At 43.8% G+C, this 23318-nt stretch overlaps 1 long non-coding RNA gene across 3 annotated transcripts in view; it reads left to right on the top strand.

Moving 5' to 3' along the window:
- LOC110260921 (uncharacterized) overlaps positions 1–23318 on the top strand; it is a 70815-nt gene that overhangs the window by 16769 nt on the left and 30728 nt on the right. The window contains exons 5-7 of one of the 3 annotated variants that reach the window (XR_014805583.1): positions 5008–5141; positions 5253–5334; positions 5847–9317. This is a non-coding gene — a long non-coding RNA (uncharacterized LOC110260921). Of the gene's footprint in view, positions 1–1038; positions 1098–5007; positions 5142–5252; positions 5335–5846; positions 9318–23318 lie in introns of those variants that run through there. The other 2 variants (XR_002344539.2, XR_014805584.1) reach the window with 2 other exon arrangements.

Here is a 23318-nt window from a genome sequence, read left to right as displayed (position 1 = left end):
TTCCCTTTCTTTAGCCCTTCTCAGGGGCCAGCATTTCTTGCCTGGCTCCTGCCGGAATTAATCCCATGTGTCCAGCCTGCTAAGGAGCAGAAGCTCTGGCTAGATTTGGGCTGCCTCTGGTTCGAAGGCTCCAGTCCAGTAGTGCTCTAATTTTTCAGGCAGCAGAATACTCCAGTGGGATTTGTAAAATCTCTGTCTCATCCAGCCTTCGCTACTACAGAAGAGCCAGGGGGGCCAGGGTCCCGGCAGATTCTAGAAGGGGTGGCACAGCTCTGGATGAGACCAGGGAGACAGGCGTTGTCTGGTTTTGTTAAATTCCAGAAGCAAATCACTTTGCCAAAAATGCCAAAAATGAAAGGACTGTCTAGACACTTGCACACTAGAAGCTCAAATATGAAGAAGGACCATCCTAAGGACCATTGATTTATGCCTAAAGGGTTCCTTTACTTAACAGACAACAGACATGGATCGCATCCCTTCCCTGTGTCAAGCAACGTTCTAGGCCCCGGGGTACATAGTGAATAAGAGAGACAGAGAATCTTTGATAGTGACAAACACAAGGGTGAAAATAAAATACAGGGGAGAGATAGATGTGATGGCTGAGGGGCCTGGATCAGAGATGTCTCTGAGAAGCAGACTCTTTTTTTTTCAGCTCACAGCAACGCCGGATCGTTAACCCACTGAGCAAGGGCAGGGACTGAACCGCAACCTCATGGTTTCTAGTCGGATTCGTTAACCACTGCGCCACGACGGGAACTCCGGAAGCAGACTCTTGAAGCATCCATTTGGAGGTGGAGAGCTCCAGGTTGGGTTATGTTGGGAACAGCTGCTGCAAAGGCCCTGGGGCTTGAACAATACAGGCTGCCTGCGGAAAAGGAAAACACATGTGGCTGGTGCAGCATGAGGGAGTGGAAAGGTCGGCTGGGGCCGAGAGGTAGGCAACGGATCGACCCCTTCCAGCTTTGCTGGAAAGACGTGGAGCAGGCGTCCGCAGGGATTGGATTTGCATTTTAGGGCCGCCTCCGAGCGAGGAAGTGCATTCTGGGAGAGCAGGAGAGAGGGGTGGATGGCGCGTGGCTGCCGGGCACCCGGTCCAGGTGAGCGGGAGGTGGTGCTCGGACCTCTTGGTGGCAAGACAGAAGGGTTCGCCCGTGAGCACAGTTGGTTCACGTCACTTTATTTATAACAATTCAGGGCCCTGGAGCCCTGGTGGGAGCTTTACTGCGTGGAGGGACCAGAGTTACAGCGTTCTTGCCTGTCTAAGGTTTCCTCAGTGCACCCTTCAAGGAAAAGCAGCAACAAAAATACAAATCCCCCTTCAGAGAAAGTTGCTTGGCTGTTTTTGCCTGGGCAGAATGTTAATCTCCTTGGCAGGCAGGAGGAGGGGAGGAGAGCTGGTATGTATTAAGTGCTGACTGCATACCTTGCTTTCATCTAATCCCGCAATAACCCTACAAGGCTCCTGTTATTAGCCTCTTTTTTTTTGAGCTGAGGGAACTGACGTTCAGAGAGGTGAGGTAAATTGCACAAGGTGACATAGCTAACATGTGACAGAGCTGGGTTCCAAACCCCAGGTCTGTGTGATTCCAGTTCTTTCCACACCATCCCAGGTGAATACACTGAGGAAGCTTTAACGACCTTGAGGCTCTTGGGGTTTTAGCTATTCCTGGGGTGACAACTAGGCCTCGTTAGGCGTCCACTGATTTCTTCAGACCATGCGTGTGCCGAGGGCAGTGATAGTGAAGACTAGCCTTTTCTTGATGGTTAGCTTTAATGATGAATCTAAGGGAGAAAGAAGGAGTTTGGGTTTTGAGATAGACAGGCTCATTAATGCACAATAAGTCAATTAGAGTGAAATCAATTAGGGCTGGTGGAAAGTAGAACTTCTGCCACCTGGCTTGACCCTTTTGAAATGAGAGACTGATGGTGGATGCCAGTATTTCATGGAGGTGCAACTCAGGGACACAGACCCCAATGACAGAGAAATTCTCTGCTTTATATCCTGTCCCTGCTGCTCTGTGGCCAGTTGCTGGGTAGGATGGCTCTGGAGAGTTCTGGAGAGTTCTGGAGGGTTCTGGAGGGCCCCAGTGTTTCCAGCAAGCCCTCTGGCCTCAGGTCCTCACAGCCTTAGGACTCTGTGTCACCAGAATTTCTAGAGGTCTTGGGCCTTCCATGACAAGCCAGAAGAGAGTGGGTCTTGTAGGGTCCTCCTGGCCTGACGTCCCAGGACCATCTCAGAGAGAGACTGGGGCCCCATTCCCGGTGACTGCACAGAGGAAAAGCCATCCCCTCACATCCAGGGTTACACCCAGAGGAACATGACTCTGTGCTGCTCTCTTTGGTGCTTTAAGCAGTTGGTAGTGTGCACACCCCTGACTAGACTGCAGGCTTCATGCAGGAAGGACTGTGTCTTCTTTTTTCTCTCTTATTGTTTCCGCTGTGCTTGAATGCACGAGCAGAGATCGACAGACTTTGTCTTTACCTTCTAGGATTTGACATTTCAGCTGAAATTATAATCCTATAAAAAGGAAACAGGCATTAAGAAGAGTATGTTTTCTGGAATTTCCATTGTGGCTCAGTAGAAACGAATCTGACTGGTATCCATGAGGATGCAGGTTCAATCCCTGGCCTCGCTCAGTGGGTTAAGGATCCGCAGTTGCCATGAGCTGGGGTGTAGGTCACAAACGTGGCTTGGATCCTGAGTTGCTGTGGCTGTGGTATAGGCTGGCGGCTATAGTTCCCATTCGACCCCTAGCCTGGGAACCTCCATGTGCCGAGGGTGCAGCCTTAAAAAGGCAAACGAAAACAAACACGCACAAGGAGTATTACTCAACCATAAAAAAAAGAAATACTGCCATTTGCAACAACATGTACAGATCTAGAGATTATCATTCTAAGTGAAGTAAACCAAAGACAAATATCATGTATTATCACATGTGGAATCTAAAGAAAATTATACAAGCGAACTTATATACAGAAATAGAACCACAGACATAGAAAACAAACGTATGGTTACCAAAAGGGAAAGAGGGGGGAGGGATAAATTAGGAGTTTGGGATTAACATATACACATAACTATATATAAAATAGATAACCAACAAAGGCCTGCTGTATAGTGCAGGGAACTATACTCAATATTTTCTAATAACCTATAAGGGAAAAGAGTCTGAAAAAGCATGTATATAAAATAAATAAAAATTTTAAAACAAAGAAAAAAGAACAGTATGTTTTTTTAAATTTATTTTATGGACATACAGTTGATTTACAATATTGTGTTAATTTCTGCTGTATAGCCAAGTAACTCAGTGAAATATATATGTAATTTTTCAAAATGTTTTCTATTATGGTGTTTTACGGGATATTGAACACAGTTCCCTATGCTAAACAGTAGGACCTTGTTGTTTATCCAGCCTGTAGCTAATAGTTTGCATCTCCTCATGCCCAATCCCAATCCGTCCTCCCCTCCTCCCTCCCCCTTGGCATCCACAAGTCTAAAGAGCAGTGCATTTTGAAATCAGGTAGGTCCAGCTTCCAGCAAAGATTGTAAAGCCTTGATTTTTTGGTCTGCAGAATGAGATGCTAAGGCACATCCTAGAAAGTGGCCGTAAGGAGTAAATGAGATGACACATGGAAGTGCTTAGCAGAGAGCCCAGCACATGGCATCCCGCAGAGAACATACCATTTCTGCAGCTGCCACCCATGCCTTCTATGGTACTTTGTGTTTCAGAAGGACAAGGCCAGATCCTTCACTCCCTGAGCCATGGGGGGACTCCAGAAGTTTAAAGTGTGTGTATCTTTAAATATAACTCAAATGTAAATTTTATGAAAAATACCTTCACTCTGTGTGATGTACTCTGAGAGTTTCTACTCTATTCAATTTTGTTGGGAAACAGTTGATGAAGGGGCACAGGGGTGCTTTCTGGGATGATAGACATGTTCTGTATTTTGATTTAAGGTGGTGGCGGCAGGGGTGTTTTTGTCCAAAATCACTGATTTCATGAGTTCCCGTTGTGGCTCAGCTGAAACAAATCTGACTAGTATCCATGAGGACGCAGGTTCGATCCCTGGCCTCGCTCAGTGGTTTAAGGATCCGGCGTTGCTGTGAACTGTGGTGTGTGGGTCACTAGGTCACAGACATGGCTCGGATCCTGCATTGCTGTGGCTGAGGTGTAGGCTAGCGGCTACAGCTCCTATCCAACCCTAGCCTGGGAACTTCCATATGCCCTGGGTGTGGCCCTAAAAAGCAAAAAAGCACAAAAAAAAAAAAAATCACTGACCTCTACATTAGAATGGAGACATTTTATTGCATATAAATTACATCTCAATAGATTTGCTGCTCTCCAAACTACTTTTTTATTGAGATACAATTCACATACCATAAAATTCATCCTTTAAAAGTGCACAATTTGGTTATTTTTCTTAATTCACAAAGCAACCATCATTACTATCCGGAACGTTTTCATCACAACAAAAGTAACCCTGCACTGGAGTTCCCATTGTAGCACAGCAGAAACGGAGCCGACTAGGAACCATGAGGTTGCCGGTTCAATCCCTGGCCTTGCTCAGTGAGTTAAGGATCTGGCGTTGCCGTGAGCTGTGGTGTAGGTCACAGACAAGGCTCGGATCCTCCTTTGCTGTGGCTGTGGTGTAGGCCAGCAGCTGTAGCTCTGATTCCACCCCTAGCTTGGGAGCCTCCATATGCCGAGGGTGCGGCCCTAAAAGCAAAAAAAAAAAAAGAGTAACCCTGTACCCATTAACAGTCACTCCCCATCCCCCCAACCCTAGCCCCGGCAACGTTAATCTGGTTTCTGTCTGTGGATTTGCCGGTTACAGTCCTGGGGGGCCAGGATTACAGTCTTTGTAGCTGCGCCAGTGCTGCCCTCTCAGGAGAGGGGACATTCACCCCCACCCCCAAAACTGGGATTTCTCTTTTGGTCCAGGAGCATCATCGACACCTGTAGGTGGACGCACACCCTCTCTCCCCCCTTTTTCTTACACCCTCCTCAGGCCCACCTGATCCTCTGGAAACTCCCCTCACTCACTCACTGCCCTCCTGTGGGAGACGTAGACACTGGAGCTCCCAGTGGGGAGTGGGAAACCCATCACAGAAATGCAAAAAAAGAGGTCTTGTGTCCAGCAAGGTGGGGACTGAAAGTGGATTTGGAACTGGGGTTGGACAAGAGGTGGAAGCAAGGGGGATGCTACCTGGAGGTGACTCATGCCCCATGTCCCTGCCTCTCTCCCACCCCAAGGCTCCACCTAGACGTGCTCTACCTTCATCCCCCTGCCTCTGAAAGGCCGCGTGGACAGGAGGCCCCCCGAGGAAGGGCAAAGGTGAGAAGTAAAGAACTGCCTGTGCAGCGTCAGCAAGGATGGGACTGACCTGAACCAACTGATGCCGGCTCTGCTCTCACCTGGAAACTGGTGTGACACAGGGGTTTTCAAAAGAGACGTGGAGGTGTTATCAAGGGCCATTGGAGAGCTAAGAGAAAGATGTCTTGGAGCTTGAGAAGTCCTCTTTTCCCAGCTGTTGTCAGTAGGAAGGGAGGTGGGACTCTGGTGGTGTCTAAGGAATGAATGCACCTGACAAGATAAAATGTCTTGAGATGGGTTAGGCCCACTGCAGAGCATGAGTGCCCGTGATCCTGTTATAGAGGTATTATGTGTGATTGTCCATAACAGACCCAAGTCTGGAAGGCATCTCACGAACCTGCCAATAGTAACCTTCAGGGAAAGAAATGTACACTGTCACTATTTAAAAAAAATTTTTTTTTACAATTGTATGCTACTTGTATAATGTAAAAAAGAGATATATTTAAATTTATTTTTAATCCATTTTTAAATAGGTAGAATGGAGTTTAATTTCCATTTTAAATTCACGTGGAAAATTTCTCTCTGATCATCTGCAACTGAGGATCTGAAATTGTTATCTGCAAAGACACCTACTCCCCATGCCATAGGTAAGCAATGCTCCTAATTTTTTTATGTATCCTTCCAGAATTTCTTTATGCATATATATGTTAATTTGGCTAGAGATTCTTCTTCTTTTTAAAAATTTTTTTATTAGAGGATAGTTGATTTACAATGTGCTAATTTTGGATAGAGATTCTTAATACAGCTTTTTTGGAGCTCTATCTCTAGGAAGGAAATTAGTCGAAACTCAATGACATAGGGCTCTGAAGATTTCCCCTAATCAAGCGTATGTATGGGGGGCGAGTGGGCATGAGGTACACCTCTCTGAAGGGGGAGAGCTTTGAAACATGAATATGTAAAACAGTAATTGATAAAGCTCATTACGAAGTGGCCAAGGAATGCACTAAAGAGGAAAGTTGCCCCAAATCTCTCTACCCCCAAATAATAATAATTCATATCAATTGAATATCACATCTGGGCCAGTGAGGTCCAGGAGAACTTTATGTGATAGTGGAAATATTTTCTCTGCTGTTTACAATAACTACTTATGCCTGTGGAGTGCTTGAAATGTGGCTAGTGCAACTGAGGATCTGAAATTGTTTATTTTACTTAATTTTAACTTAAATATACCCAGCCACGTGTGTCTAGTGCCTGTTGTACTGGGTAGCGCAGCTCTAGACCCTTTGCAGTGCGTATGTGTTAGTGGAAGAATGTAAAGAGGCCGGCGAGGCCGACTATTTTAGCACTGCCTGCCAGAAGCCTCACAAGTGTGATTACTAATTAGCCTAGGAATCCTGCTTGTGGGAATTATCTTAAAGTAATGGTTATGAATTTGCTCAAACCTAGCTCTGAGAGTATTTATTAACATGAAAAACCAGAACATTGTAGAAAAATGTTTATTGATGTGGGAATGTGTTCACAACTGTCTGTTAAGTGAAAGGCAGGTTGTAAGGCAGGATGATTTCATTAAAATATAAAGAGCCTAGAAAGATATACTGCAAACTGCTCAGTAAATGGCAGGTACTCAGTAAATATGTGTTGATGAATGAGTAAAGGTTAATAAGAGCACTGAGTGGTGAGATGATGCGTGAGTTTATATTTTTCTTCTGCTCCCTTATTTATATTTTCTAACTACCCATGGTAAATACATATACCTTTGTAAGAAGGAAAAACATGTATTGAGAAGTATAGTTGCTGGGTCGTAATATTTCAGAGCTGGAAGGAACTTTGGAGACAAAGGCACACATGGCCAGTTAATGGCAGAAACCCAGATTTCTCAACTATACACAAACATCTTCCGAGCCAAGGAGAAAAGATTGCTGGATGGTCTCCTGTCCTGGACTGTCCCTGGCCAGGACAGAGGCTCTCAGCATGGCAATTCAGGAGTGGATTTAGAGAAGAAGGAACAAAGGGTATCATGCTTCTCAACAAGATACAAAACAGGATGAAAAATCTCACTAATAAACTCTGGGCATCATGATGAGGCTTTAGCTGGGCCTGCTTACCCCCAAAGCCCCCTCACTGGTGAATTCTTCCAAACATTTTAAGAGGAATTAATCTGATCTTTCTCAAATTCTTGCAAAAATTAGAAGAGGAGGGAACATTTCCAAACTCATTTTACGGCATTAGTCTTACTCTGATACCAAAACCAGACAAAAACACCACCAGAAGAGAACATTATAGGCCAGTATCCCTGATGAACATACATACAAAAATCCTCAACAAAATACTCACAAACTGAGTTCAACAATAAAAGGATCATACGCCATGATCAAGTGGACTTTTTTCCAGGGATGCAAGGATGGTTCAACATATGCAGATCTATCACTGTGATACAGCACATTAACAAAACAAAGGATAAAAGCCATATGATCATCTCAGTAGATGCAGAAAACAACATTTGACAAGATTCAACATCCATTTATGCTGAAAACTCTCAACAAAGTGGCTATAGAGGGAATGCATCTCAACATAAAGCCGTATGTGACAAGCCCACAACTAACATCATACTCATTGGTAAAAAACTGGACGTTTTCTTTCTAACATCAGGAGCAAGACAAGCATGCCCACTCTTGCAGCTTTTATTCAGCATAGTATTGGAAGTTGTAGCAAGAACAATTAGGAAGCTATATTATCTTCATAATTTTTCTGATTATCTAAAACGATTCTACAAAATAAGGGTCTATTAAAACATTAATAATCTAGGCCCTTCTCTCAAGGAATGAAGTAGCTGGAGGCCTTAATTCCAAGTTGGTTTCCTGGGTTCAAACTTTGGTTCCACCAGGACCTGGCAGCGGGGCCCTAGAGAGGGCCCTTTTGGCGGCCAGTTTCTTCTTCCATCAAGTGGGGTAATACGCAGACCTACCTCACGGGGGCGCTGTGAGAACCAAATGAGATACTTGGTACAAAATGTCAGTAACACCCCGTTTCCATTTAGAAATCAAGGCAGATAATAAAGGGGTTGAGAGCATGCATTTACGACCAGACAGTCTGGATTCAAATCCTGGTTCCTCCAGGGCCTGCTCATAAAATTGTGGGCTGGTCATTTGTTCTAAGCCTGTTTCCTTAGCTATCAAATGGGATGAATAGCACCCACCCACAAGGGGGGTTGGGAGGATTGATTGGGCCCCTGCGTGCAAAGCACCAGCACAGTGTGTGTGCAACATAAGCATTTGACCCGTCGGAGCTCAGCGAGGAAAGTAGATGTGCAGCAAGAATCCAAGAGGGGAGGAAATAAATACGAAGGCTTCCCCCAGGAGGCGGTAGAAAGGGGCCCACTCTGGCTTCTGCACTGGGGCAGCTGATTGGCCCGCTTGACGGTCCTCCCAGGTCCTGTGTGACCTCTTCTTCCACCCCGTGAGGTCCTCTCAGGTCCCCAGCATTGGAACAAAACCTCGGTCTGCTGTTCTGCTCCTGTTCTCTTTCTGAACTCTGATTCGGCCCTTATCTCAGCCAGCTTTGCCCTGCTTGGCTGCCTGTCACATTCAATTCCATTCCAGGGCTTTCATCCTGCCCTCGGCCGAGTGTCCCTGAGTCTGAGGCTCTGGGACGTAGGGCCTGGTCTCTGCTGTCCTTGGCTTACACAAGCCTGAGCACTGTGTCTGGAACACAGCAACTTCTCGGTTCATGGAGGCAGAACAGAATAAAATAATTGCAAAGCCAATTTCCAGGCCTTGATGTAGCTGGGTTTCAAGGCACTGAGACACAAGGGTACGCTTCCCCCATCAAAACATATCTTCCTTCTCTGGATTTCCTCTAGTCCCAGATTCTACGAGTAGAACTTCTTTGCTTTGGCTTAGGCTAAATTAGGACCTTGCGCCTGATAAAAATGCAACATTTTCTCTATCATTCGTCTTAGCAGGGAACAGACAGTACATTCAAAAGGGTTTAAGTGAAAAATAAAATCAGGCAATTGGTGACAGGACTATTTGCGGTGAAATGGGCAGGATGGAGGAAACATCAGGGTTGGCGAGGGGCTCTGGGACTTGTGGCGGTGGACAGTTGTTAGTGTCTTAGGGTAGAAGGGCCAAAGGGAGCCCCATGAGCGCTGAGCTGCGGAGGAGCCACCTCAAGGGGCACGAGGCTGCAGAGATGCAGCTGCTGCCCAGTGGTGTGAAGCTGCAGTGGGGATGGGACATCTCCATGCTCTTCTCCCCTCGCCCTCAGATCGCCTGGCAGTGACCTCACTGGCCAAACCCAACCAGAAGCCAGAGGGTGAGGGGGCCTGGGTAACACGGTCCCCAGCGGTCAGCCTCTCTGGAACTGAGAAAGAAAGAAGAGGAGTCTGGGTTGGGAGTGAGGGAGGAAAAGGAGAGAAAGCCTTGAGAGGTGACATATGCTAGTTTTATCAGTCGTGTACAATTCAGTGTAAATAAAGGCATCAGATCCTTCAGGAAGCACAGAGAAAGGAGACTAGGGACCAGGGTCCCGAAGTGTTAGAAAGAAAAGAGCATCACTGATGGGGAACTGATTTCCCTAACCCCGACCCCTGCTTAAAAAAAAAAAAAAAAAAAGTCAAATGTTGCTTGTTTCCAGTGGTGGCCCCGGAATGTCCATATGAGAAGCCCTAAGCGTGGCCATCTGGGTGGATGGGAAACAGCCATTGCCTCTGCACAGCAAACTCTGGGGCTTTACCTAGATTTGGGTGCCTGGGAGTGGTGCTGGTGAGGATTATAGGGGCATTAAGTCTCTTCCCCGTCCCACTCTGTCAGTTCCTGAACAAAACTTGGTCATCGCAGGCCTTCTTGAGCCTCTTGGAGATGCTGAAGTACGTTGAGAGCCTGAGTCCTGGGGGATGTGACCTCTCATCTAGAAGTTGACCTTGACCACAGGTGTCCTCTTACCACACCTTCTTTGAGACCAGTGGAGCACACTCTGTGCCCTTTGCAGGAACTGCGGGGCTTTGGCAGATTATCTTCAAACTTGGTTTGAAGATAACCTGGGAAGGAGGAGAGAAATGGCATCAGTGGCTAAGGCTGTGTGAAGGGCATTAGGAGAAGTGCAGGGGCCAAGGTTGAGAGTCTGAGGGTGGAATGAGGCTCTCTTGGGGTTGGGAAGGGCCAGAGATCATCGAGGGAGGGTCTCACTACTCAAATGGGGGTGCAGGGACCAGGAATACCAGTGTCACCAGCAAGACTGTGGGAAGGGAAGAATCTCTGGCTGCACTCCACACCTCCTCAATCAGGATTTGCATTTTCACAAGATCCCTGGGTGATTCTCATACATCCTTAGTTTGAGAAGCCCTGCCCAGACCCACACTGCTCAGGCACGCCTGCCTGCTCATTTCTCTTCAGTACACCGGTGAGGTTTTTCCCCTTCACAGGTATGCTGGTGCCTTTTTTGTTCAGAAAGTCATTCAGTAAACCCCGAGTGACTAGTTCAAACAAACAAAGAATTCCCATATGTCCTTCATCCTGTTCACATTTTGATGAATTTATTGTCTTATTCCATGTATATGTATGTGTATATGTATATATGTGCATGCATTAATGTGTGTACTTAGGAATACACAGAATTTTTTTTTTTTTTTTTTTTTTTTTTTTTTGGCTGCACCTATGGCATGTGCAAGTTCCTGAGCCAGGGATCAAACTTCAACGACAATGCTGGGTCCTTAACCCACTGTCCCACAAAAGAACTCCCAGAGGTCTATTCAAAATGTGTAGACACATTTACCCCTTAATACTTTAGTCTGTGTTTCCTAAGAACAAGTGCATTTTATTACATAACCACAATATCATTATAAAATTCAGAAAAGGTAACATTGATCTAATGCTGTTATCTACAGTTTGTATTCCAATTTCACCAATTTCCGATAATACATTTGTAGTTATTGACCCTCCACCCAGGATCTCATCCAGGATAAGCATTACATTTTATAGTTAGGGGTTTCTTTAACCTCTTTATTCTAGAATTGCTCCTCAGTCTTTCTTTGTCTTTCATGTCCTTGTGCGTTTTCTAAACAAAAATAAATCTGGAAGCATTCTCATGGCTGTGACTTCTCTAAATGCTAACTCAAAAGAAAAAAAAAAGTCCATTTCAGTTCCTTGCCTTTGACGCCTCAAGACAGATGGGTTTGACAACAGTCTATTTTGGTCATGCCTGGGCTTTTTGGCTTATCCATCTATACTGGTCTCAAATGATTCTGGGGTTTGCTCTTGGGTACACAGTAGATGCTAATAAGTACTTGCTGGTTTGCCAACGTGGATTTGACTTCTGGATTAAATAGCCCGAATGACATTCCAGAAAGATTTTGCTGGTATGGATAGCAAGACAAAGGGTTGGCTCTTCCAGAGGTGAATACCTAGGCATTAACCCAAGGACAGCAGTAGGCTTGGAGTTCTTTGTCTTATTTCTGTTATGTACTAAGTACACTAAGGCTCTCCTCCTCAAAGTCTCCAGCAGGAAAATCAGGAGACTCCACTGCAGGTCAAATCCATTACATGGAGGGAGTGAATCACAGTGCTGTCAAGATCCTACAAACTTTGACCTGTATTTTTTGACTTCCTGCCTGGGGTTTGTCAGTTTGGATCATCTCCTTAGAAACAACTGAGAAGAGAGCTTTGAGGTCCACCTATTGATAGTAGCCAGCCTCCAAATTGGTCTCCAACTTTGCCTCCCCAGGTTTCCCCCCTTCTTGTATCGTTAGTCCCCTCCCATACAAATCAGGGCCGGCCTGCGTGAACAGAAGAATATAGTGAAAGTGACACAGTCCAATGTACAAGGCCAAGTCATCAAAGAAAATGCAGCTTGCACCTTGGTCTCCTGGCTAACTTGATTTAGAGGAAGCCAGCTGCTCTGAGGACACTCAGCCATCCCAGTGGGGAAGCCCGTGTGTAGAGGAACTGAGGCTCCCAGCCCAGAGCCACCACTAACTTAATGAATGTCATCTTAGAAATGGATCTTCTGGCTCCAGCCAAGCCTTCAGGTAACTGCAACCTCCTGAGAGACCTGGAGGGAAAACCTGTTGCAGGTGCTCCCAAATTCCTGACCCTCAGAAATAAGAGATAACATTATTTTAATCCACAAAGCCTTGGGGGTTATTTCCTCTGCAGGAATAGTTTCAGTGTAATTATTGCATTGAAACTATAAAGAGGCACATGATCCAGCAATTCTACTCCAGGTTAAATACCCACGAGGGAAGTTCTGTTGTGGATCTGTGGGTTAGGAACCCAGCTAGTATCCATGAGGATGTGGGTTTGATCCCTGGCCTCGCTCTTGAGTTAATGATCCAGCGTTGCCACGAGCTATGGTGTAGGTCGCAGATGCGGCTCAGATCTGGTATTGCTCTGGCTGTGGCATAGGCCAGCAGCTACAGCTCCGATTTGACCTCTAGCCTGGGAACTTCTATATGCTGCAAGCATGGCCCTACAAAAGCAAAAATGAATAAATCAATAAATACCCGAGAGAATTGGAAACATATGTTCAAACAAACACATACACACCATGTTTATTGCAGCATTACTCACAATAGCTCCAAAAAGTGGAAACAACCCAAATCTTCACCAGCGGATGAACAGGTAAATGAAGTGTGGTTTATTCCTACCCTGGAACACGCTTTGGCCATAAGGAATGAAGTACTGATACATGATACAACATGGATGAACCTTGACAATATCAGGCTCAGTGAAAGAAGCCAGCCACAAAAGACCACGTGTTGTAAGATTCGTTTATGTGACACGTCCGGAATAGGCAATGCTCTGGAAACAGAATGTGGATTACCTAGATCTGTGGGGCATGGGAGAATGACAGGTGACTACCAGTGGTACAGGGTTTCTTTTTGGAGTGGTGATAAAAATGTTCTGAAATTGATTGTGGTGGTGGTTGCACAACTCTGAATATACTAAGAGCCATTGAATTATACATTTGAGATAAATTGTATATGTGAATTATATCTCAGTAAGGCTGTTATAAAAAATTATAGAGACAAGCTATGCTAGGGACCTCTTCGGGTTTCACTCTTGCTCTTTTTGGTTAAAATATTAGTTTTTGGGGGGTTCTCTTGTGGCCCAAGGGGTTTAGGATCTGACTTTATTACTACAGCAGCTCGGGTCACTGCTGTGGCTTGGGTTCAGTCATTGCCCAGGAACTTCCACATGCCATGGACATGGCCCCAAAAAAAGATAATAGTTTTTCCTTTTCCGGGTGCTTAGAGGAGGTCCTAAGAGACTTACCTGGCCACAAGGTGGAAAAGAACTGCTGCAACTGAAAGGAAGGAGCAAAGGGAATGAGCTGCTGAAATAATTAAAGAGTAATTCTAACCTGCCAAAAATGCTGTACAATCAGAATCACAAATCGTAACCCTGACAAGATTAGACTTTGGGGAGGAAATTAATAATAGAACCTGGATTCCTAATTAAGTCCTGGGGAGAATGTGATGTTCCCACCGTCTAAGAATGACAGTCAGCCACTGCGGAGAGCAGTCCTATTCCTCTGCCTGCTGGTTGATGTTAGCAACCCAGACCGCCAGCCCAGAGCATCTGCTCTGAACTCTTCTAAAGTTACAGATTAGAAGTTGTTCCTGTTTCCCATTTGGCATATGCAGACCCATATGTCAGGCTCCAGAAAGTTTTGTAATCATTCCTTTTTTTTCATTGACTGCACCCAAGGCATGTGGAAGTTCCCAGGCCAGGGGTTGAACCTGTGCTGCAGTTGCAACCTCGGCCGCAGATACAGCAATGCCAGATCCTTAAACCAGCTGTACCACATGGAAACTCCTATAATCATTACTTTTAAAACCATACTGGGCTCAACCTCTTTGTCTCCTTTTTTCACAGTGTTCCCTAGAAATAATTCTTTATTTTTCAAAATTAGCTTTCACGGTTTTAGAGATCAAGCATAATCAAGATAGCCTGTAATTATTTAGCATAAATAAAGGATGGGGCAATTATGAGTTTTTTCCCCTACACTCTTTTAGAGGTTTTTTCATTTAGATGTCATTAATGTTCAGATTAAAATATTTTTCTAGTTTTATTGAGATATATTTAACATACAGCACCCTATATAAGTTTAAAGTGTGCAGCATGAGGTAACTTACATATATTGTGAAATAACCACCACAGTTAACTTTCATTATCTCATATAGATAAGTGGTTTTTGTTTTTGTTTTTTTTTTCCGCTTTTTAGGGCCTCACTCGCCACTCGCAGCACATGGAGGTTCCCAGCTGCTGGCCACAGCCACAGCTGTGCAGGATCTGAGCTGTGTCTGCAAGCTACACCACAGCTCATGGCAATGCCGGATCCTTAACCCACTGAGAGAGGTAAGGGATCAAACCCTCAACCTCATGGTTCCTAGTTGGATTGTTTTCTGCTGTGCCACAATGGGAACTCCAAGTGTTTGTTTGTTTGTTTTTTTTTAAGTGACATGGTATTTAAGGTAAGTTGTAACATCCTTTTACAGATGACGAAAGTGAGACCCAAGGACATTTAGTGATATGAGTAATACAATTGGGATTCTCAATCCAGAGTTCTATTGTTATGCCATGTTGCCTCTATACACAGGCAGTGGCATTGAATAAAAGGGTTAAATATTTTATGAATGGCACCCGTGATGACCACACTCAACCACTAAGTATCTGACCTGAGATTTAATTAATCTATCCAACTGAAGCCTTGAATACATAACACATACATTAATGTGCATTATAAGAAACAGGATGAGGAGTTCCCGTCGTGGCGCAGTGGTTAACGAATCCGACTAGGAACCATGAGGTTGTGGGTTCGGTCCCTGCCCTTGCTCAGTGGGTTAACGATCCGGTGTTGCCGTGAGCTGTGGTGTAGGTTGCAGATGCAGCTCGGATCCTGCATTGCTGTGGCTCTGGCGTAGGCTGGTGGCTACAGCTCTGATTCAACCCCTAGCCTGGGAACCTCCATATGCCGCGGAAGCGGCCCAAGAAATAACAACAACAACAACAACAACAACAACAACAACAAAAAAGACAAAAAAAAAAAAAAAAAAAAAGAAACAGGATGAAACATACTCAAATTTCTTGAATTTCTCAGCCTCAACCCTTCGTCTTTTATGTTGAACGAGAAGTGTTAGGATCGTTTTTAATTATGAATTTTTACTCTGGAACCCAGAAATCTGTTAGATTTCCTACTTATAAAACTGCTAAATGGATTGTGCCAGGAACTTACCCCAGTTCTTTATTTGGCTGGTATTATTGTCACCAGTAAGCTTTTTATTTTTATATATGAAAATGCCTTCTTATCATCATGGTGTGCTGGCAGATTTCTTTTGGTGGGATGGGGGTGTGGAAGGAAGGATTTTAAAGAGGTTCTTACTGATGTTCAGGGCTGGTTTGAGAGTGAGGCAAGTGCAGAATTTAAGGATGTGCCAAAAACCACAGTAATCAAGATCAATGCCATTTTAATGGAATATTTTTGAAATTAAAATTAATTCAAAGAATCCACGATGAACAAAATACTAACATTTTAAGTAAAGGCAAGTCCTGGCAGGGTTGGGATCACGAGATGACAAATGATGTGTTATGCAAGTGCAGAGTCAGATTCTGTCTTATTTAAAAGTTTGGTATTTTGTTCATCATAGAGGTTTCTTTTTCTAAAAGAAAACATCACTGTAAAATATCATTTGTCTTGATTGCTGAGTTTTTGGCACCCCCTTAAATTCTGCACTTGAGACACATGCCTCTCTTGCCTCACCCTAGCTTTGACCCTGCAGATTGGGTCCCGAAAGTCTTTCCAGGGAAATCTGGAAAGAAGCTCCCATACCACTCGCCCCATGTGTGTCTGGCTTTGGTGAGCTGAACAGCATGTGTCTTGGGAAAAGCTCTTTCCCTGGTATCACTGATGGTGAGAGGAACCTTTTTTCACCTCTTTCCGTTTGTACATGTTTCCCTGGACCTGGGGCGCATCCAGCAGCCTCTGGCTGGCGGGCAGCTTTCCCAGGTGTTGTTGTGGAGTCAGCTGACCTCATAGATCAACTCAGGAGGGAATCTTCCTGCTGAGTCTTCACATTCCCTGAATGAAAAGACTCCTGAAAGTCCTAACAGAGGCCCCAAGCTGCCCATTATGCACTTAATGATACTTCGCAAGTGGAACTAAACTTTTCTTCTGTGCAACCTTAATGTTCTTAAATATTCCATATTTCTTTTTTCTTAAAAAAAATTTTTTTTAATGGCCATACTTGCGGCACATGGAAGTCCTCGGGCCAGGGATTGAATCGGAGTGATAACTGTGACCTGTGCCATGGCCGCGGCAACCCAGGATCCTTTAAACCACGCAGTTGGAGCCACTGCAGTCGGATTTTTTATTTTTTTTTTTGTCTTTTTAGGGCCACACCTGCAGCATATGGAAGTTCTCAGGCCAGGGGTCAAATCAGAGCTGCAGTTGCCAGCCTACGCCACAGCCACAGCAACGTGGGATCCAAGCCATGTCTGTGACTTACACCACAGCTCATGGCAATGCTGGATCCTTAACCCACGGAGCAAGGCCAGGGATCGAACCTGCGTGATCTTGGATGCCAGTCGGGTTCATTACCACTGAGCCAAGATGGTAACTCCTGTAGTCAGATTCTTAAGCTACTGGACCATAGTGGGAACTCCTTGCTCCCCCTTTCTGAGATCACTTTTTCTCTAACAGCCAGATGAGAGACTTGGGCATCTTCACATAAACCCTGGGATGCTCCCGAGGGGAGAGGAGGATGGTTTGCATTGCCTCTGTGCTGCTCTCAGTTTCTGCTACCGTGACTATCCCTGCAGGATGGCCTGGGCATGCAGTTGTGGTCCTCTGGGCAACGCCTTTTGCCCCATGCAGACACTTCTCTCACAAGCTCCCCAAGGTACCAGTAACAAAACTTTTTGTGAAACAGGCTTTTCCTGAAGGTTAGTGTGAAACAGAGAAGGGCACTCCAGTACAGTCCAGGACAGCAAACTATTTAAACTTTTAGGGAGTTCCCGTCGTGGCGCAGTGGTTAACGAATCCGACTAGGAACCATGAGGTTGCGGGTTCGATCCCTGCCCTTGCTCAGTGGGTTAACGATCCGGCATTGCCGTGAGCTGTGGTGTAGGTTGCAGATGCAGCTCGGATCCTGAGTTGCTGTGGCTCTGGCGTAGGCCGGTGGCTACAGCTCCGATTCAGCCCCTAGCCTGGGAACCTCCATATGCCGCGGGAGCGGCCCAAGAAATAGCTAAAAAGACCAAAAAAAAAAAAAAAAAAAAAAGATATGTTTGGGAAAAAAAAAGACTAAGAGAATTCATTACCAGCAGATCTGCACTGTAAGAAATACTAAGGGGGAGTTCCCGTTGTGGCTCAGTGCTTAATGAATCCTACTAGAAACCATGAGGTTGCAGGTTCGATCCCTGGCCTCACTCAGTGGGTTAAGGATCCGGCGTTGCCATGATCTGTGGTGTAGGTTGCAGATGCGGCTCGGATCCCGAGGTGCTGTGGCTCTGGCATAGGCTTGGCAGCTACAACTCCAATTAGACCCCTAGCCTGGGAACCTCCATATGCCATAGGAGCGGCCCTAGAAAAGGCAAAAAGAAAAGAAAAGAAAGAAAGAAAGAAATGCTAGGGGGACAATTTTCAGGGTGAAAATAAATGGTATCTGATAGAAACTTGGATCTTCAGGAAGAATGCAGGGCAAGTAAATATGAGTAAATACGAGAAACCATTTGAAAATACTTCATTTCTTTAAAATACTCATGAATATTTAGAGTGAAACTTTTACCATTGTGAAGTTTACAATTTGTGTAAATTTAGCATTTTATTTTACATAAAATGACATGATATTAATTCTAAAGAAATCGTGAAATGTGAATATATTTTTTAAAATCCATAGAAGCATAACAAAAAGGCTAACAGATCGATGAAAGTAGATTTCTGAAAAAATATTGTTCTTGCTGTGGTACCGTGGGGTGGATGGCTTCTGTGCAGCACCAAGATGTAAGTTCCATCCCTGGCATGGCAGGGTGGGTTGAAAGGATCTGGAGTTGCCACAGCTGTGACATAGTTTGCAACTGAAGCTCCAGATCTGATCCTTGGCCTGGGAACTCCATATGCCTTGGGACGGCCAAAAAAGGAAAAAAAAAATCAGTTAATTCAAAAGAAGGCAAAAGAGGAAGGTGAGAAACAAACAAAATAAGGGGCAAAGAGAAAACAAATAGGAAAATGGTTGTACCTGCATCCAGCCATATCAATAATTACATTAAAAGTTAATAGTCTATAACACTTCAATTAAAAGACATAAATTGTCAGAACAGATAAAACATAAACCAACCACACTTTGTTTATAAGACACACAAGAGAGGTTGAAAGGAAATGAATGGAAAAAGATGATCCTGTAAACATAAGCATAAGAAAGTTGAAGTGGCTAAATTAATATCAAATAAAATAAACTTCAAGACTATCCTCAGAGATAAAAAGGGAACTCTCTTAACAGTAAACATTACCAGGAAGGTATAGCAATCATATGTAACAGAGTTTCATAACACATGAAGGAAAACCAGAACGGCAGAACTTAAAGAAATATACAAATCTCCTGTCATAGTTGGATAGGTAACATCGCAGCAATTATAAAACACCTAGACAGGGAGTTCACGTCGTGGCGCAGTGGAAATGAATCCTATTAGGAACCACGAGATTGAGGGTTCCATCCCTGGCCTCACTCAGTGGGTTAAGGATCTGGTGTTGCTGTGAGCTGTGGTATAGGTCACAGACACGGCTCAGCTCTGGCATTGCTGTGGCGTAGGCCAGCAGCTGTAGCTCCGATTAGACCCCTAGCCTGGGAACCTCCATACGTTGCAGGTGTGGCCCTAAAAAAAAAAAAGGCAAAAAAAAAAAAAAATCCAGCTAGATGAAAAATTAGTAAAGACATAGATTTGATTAGTACTATCAACTCTCTTGATCTAATTGATATTACAGAACAATGTATGTAACAGAAGGCACGTTATCTTCACGTTCAATGCCCCTGATATATTCACCAAGGTAGATCCTATGCTGAGCCATAAAACAAGTCCCAACAAATTTTTTTTTTTTTTTTTTTTTTTTGTCTTTTTGCTATTTCTAGGACCGCTCCTGCGGCATATGGAGGTTCCCAGGCTAGGGGTCTAATTGGAGCTGTAGCTGCCGGCCTACACCACAGCAAAGCAGGATCCGAGCTGTGTCTGCAACCTACACCACAGCTCACGGCAACGCTGGATCCTTAACCCACTGAGCAAGGCCAGGAATTGAACCTCATGGTTCCTAGTCGGATTCGTTAACCACTGAGCCACAACGGGAACTCCCCAACAAATTTAAAATGGCTAAAATCATAAAGGGAATATCATCTGACCACAATGAAATGAAATTACTAATCAGTGACAATAATATATGTAGAAAATGCCAAATACTTGGAACTTAAAGTTTACAGATCTAAGTAATTAGTCCAGGAACCCTCAGAGACTATTTTAAAATATTTTGAATTGAATGATTATAAAAATAAAATGCACCAAATTTTGTGATATAAAACCAATAAATTCTTAGTGATACATGTATAGCTTTAAAACCAAGTAACAGAAAAAAGGCTTGGGTTTCCTTTCAGAAGCTAGAAAAAGAAGAGCAAAGTAAACCTAAAGTAAATGATAAGAAGAAAATAGTAACAAGAAGGACAGAAATCATAAAAGAGTAAATAAAGAATAAACAGATTTAACAAAGCCCAAAGTTGGTCATTTGAAAAGATCAACAAAATTAATCTCTAACTGGACCAACCGCTTTCCTCCCACTCCAGGTAATTTGAAGACAAATTATCAATATCAGAAATAAAAGGTTTATCAGTATAGATATTAAAGACATTAAAAGGCTAATAAAAGAATGTCATAAACAATTTTACACTAATAAGACAATGTAGATGAAGTGGATAAATTCATTGAAAGTAACATTTACCAAAAACTGACATAAGGTAAAAGAGAGGGAGTTCCCGTTGTGGCTTAGTGGTTAACGAACCTGACTAGTATCCATGAGGATGTGGGTTCCATCCCTGACCTTGCTCAGTGGGTTAAGGATCTGGTGTTGCGGTGAGCTGTGGTGTAGGTCGCAGAGGGGCTCGGATCTTGAGTTGCTGTGACTATGGTGTAGTAGCAGCTATAGCTCCCATTTAACCCCTAGCCTGGGAACCTCCATATGCTGTGGGTGCGGCTCTTTAAAAAAAAAAAAGGTAAAAACAGAAAATCTATATGTTGTTTTAGCTAGTAAATAAATTGAATTCATTATCAAAAACCTTCCTGCAAAGGAAACTCCATGACCAGATTGTTCACTGGTGAATTCTATCAGATATTTAAGAAAAAATATTACCAACGTAACAAAAACTCTTTCAGAAAACAGAGAAAAAGATGAGTGCTTTCCAGTTTGTTTTGTGACGCCAGTGTAACTCCGATACCAAAACTTGAAAAGACATTAGAAAAGAATAAAAGAAAAGAGAAGAGGAAAGTGGGGAGGGAAGCAGGAAGGAAGTTACAACCCAAAGTCCGTCGTGAACGTAGATGCAAAAACCCATAACAAAATATTAGCAAATAAAATCTGGCAGCATATAAAAAGGATGTAATACATCATAACCTGTGGGTTTTATCTCAGAAATGCAAGACTGCTCTAATATGGGAAAATCAATGTAATTCACTGTATTAGCAGGAAAAAAAAGAAAAAAAAAGATCATCTCAAGTAGAAAAATAACTTGGGAGTTCCTGTTGTGGCTCAGCAGGTTACCACCCAACTAATAATCCATGAGGATTCAGGTTCGATCCCTGGCTTTGTTCAGTGGGTTAAGGATCCGGTGTTGCTGTGAGCTGTGGTGGAGGTCACAGACTCACCTCAGATGTGACCTGTGGCGTAGGCCGGCAGCTGTAGCTCCGATCCAACCCCTAGCCTGGAAACTTACATATGCTGCAGGTGCGGCCCTAAAAAGACAAAAAAAAAAAAAAAGGTAATTCCATTTACAATAATAAAATCATAAAATGGTTAGAGATAAGCTTAATAAAAGACAAATCCTGTAAAATGAAAACTATAAATTATTGCCAAGAGAAACTCAAGAAGACCTGATACATGAGGAGATGTACCATGTCATGGTTTGGAAGACCCAGTATTGCTAAGACGTCAGTTTTGCCCACATTGATATGTAGATTCAACAAAGTCTCCTTCATAATCCTAACAGACTTCTTTTTAAAATGCCAAGCTGGGAGTTCCCGTCATGGCTTAGCAGAAAGGAATTTGTCTAGTATCCATGAGGACACAGGTTCGATCCCTGGCCTTGCTCAGTGGGTTAAGGATCTGGCATTGCTGTGAGCTGTGGTGTAGGTCACAGACATGGCTCAGATCCCGTATTGCTGTGGCTCTGGTGTAGGCCAGCGGCTACAGATCTGATTGGACCCTAGCCTGGGAACCTTCATATGCCATGGATGCGGCCCTAAAAAGACAAAAACAAAAATAAGAAAATTTAAAAAATAAAACAAGCTGATTCTAAAATTTATATGGATAACCTAGACTATCTCAAGCAATATTGAAAGAAAAAGAAGATGAAGGAGAAAGAGTCATGCCTCTTGACTTCAAGGATTATGTAAAGCTGCAGTAATTAGGACAGTGTGATTCTACCATAAGGACCCACAAATGGGGTTAAAGGAAGAGTAGAGCTCTCAGGGGAGTTCTCTTGTGGTGCAGCATGTTAAGGATTTGGTGCTGCTGCTGCAGCAGCTTGGGCCACTGCTGTGGTGTGGGTTCGATCCCTGGCCTGGAAACTTCCACGTGCTGAGGGGTGCAACCAAAAAAGAGAGTCCAGATATTCTTATATGATCATTTAATTTTTTTTAATGCTTTTCAGGGCTGCACCTGCAGTATATGGAGGTTCCCAGGCTAGGGGTCAAATCAGAGCTACAGCTGCTGGCCTGTGCCACAGCCACAGCAATGCAGGATACAAGCTGCATCTGCAACCTACACCACAGCTCACGGCAATGCCAGATCCTTAACCCACTGAGCGAGGCTAGGGATTGAACCCACAACCTCATGGTTCCTAGTTGGATTCGTTTCTGCTGCGCCATGATGGGAATAACCATGATCTTTTAATTTTTGACAGAGGTATCAGCAGTCTAATTGAGAAAGGAAAGTCTCAATTTGGACGAGTGGATATCCATATTTTTAAAAAATAATCTCAAAATTACCTTATATGTAAAAATTAATTTGAGAAGAATCATAGACCTAAATGTAGAGACTGAAACCATAGGGCTTCTATAAGAAAACCTAGGAGAATATCTTCATGATTTGGAGATAAGCAAAGATTTTTTTAAAAAAGACATTTGGGAACATGAATAGGCAACTCATAGACTGGGAGGCATTATTTGTCAAGGAGGCATTTATCTGACAACAATATCTAAGATCGGTATTTGGGACTTCGAACTCGTATAACTCAAGAGCAAAAAAGACAACAATAAAAACTGACCAAAATTTAAACAGACACTTTACAGAGGAAGATGGATGAATGGCCATAAGCACTTAAACAAGTGCCCAGTGCCATTAGTTATCGGAGAAATGCAAATTGAGTACAGTGAGGTACCACCCCACACGCACCAGAATAGCTTAAGTGAAAAAGGCTAAGGCCCCCAAATATTAGCAAGGGTACTGAATGACATTAACTTTCCTGTCTCGTCGATGGGAGTGTCAGGGCCTACAAGCACTTTGAAATGAAGCTCTGGCAGTTTCATGTGAAACTACACATCCCCTTATGGTCCCCCAGCAATTTCGGTTTTAGGTTATTTACCTAAGGGCAAGAAAGCATGTGTCCACAAAAAGACGAGTATGAGAACGGTAATAGCATTTCTCTTTATGAAACCCCAAACTGGAAACATCCCAGATGTCAGTCCACCGGAGGATAGATAAACAAATTGTGGTACATTCATGCGATGAAAAGAAACTACTTATTCATGCAACAC

Source organism: Sus scrofa, chromosome 6, assembly GCF_054392235.1.
Source record: "Sus scrofa isolate SSC_HxYL_T2T_F1_AM1 chromosome 6, Sscrofa_HxYL_maternal_Yorkshire_Landrace_v2.0, whole genome shotgun sequence".
Lineage (NCBI taxonomy): Eukaryota > Metazoa > Chordata > Mammalia > Artiodactyla > Suidae > Sus > Sus scrofa.
The sequence above is the reverse complement of the archived record's forward strand: the minus strand, read 5'-3'. Positions and strand labels throughout refer to the sequence as shown.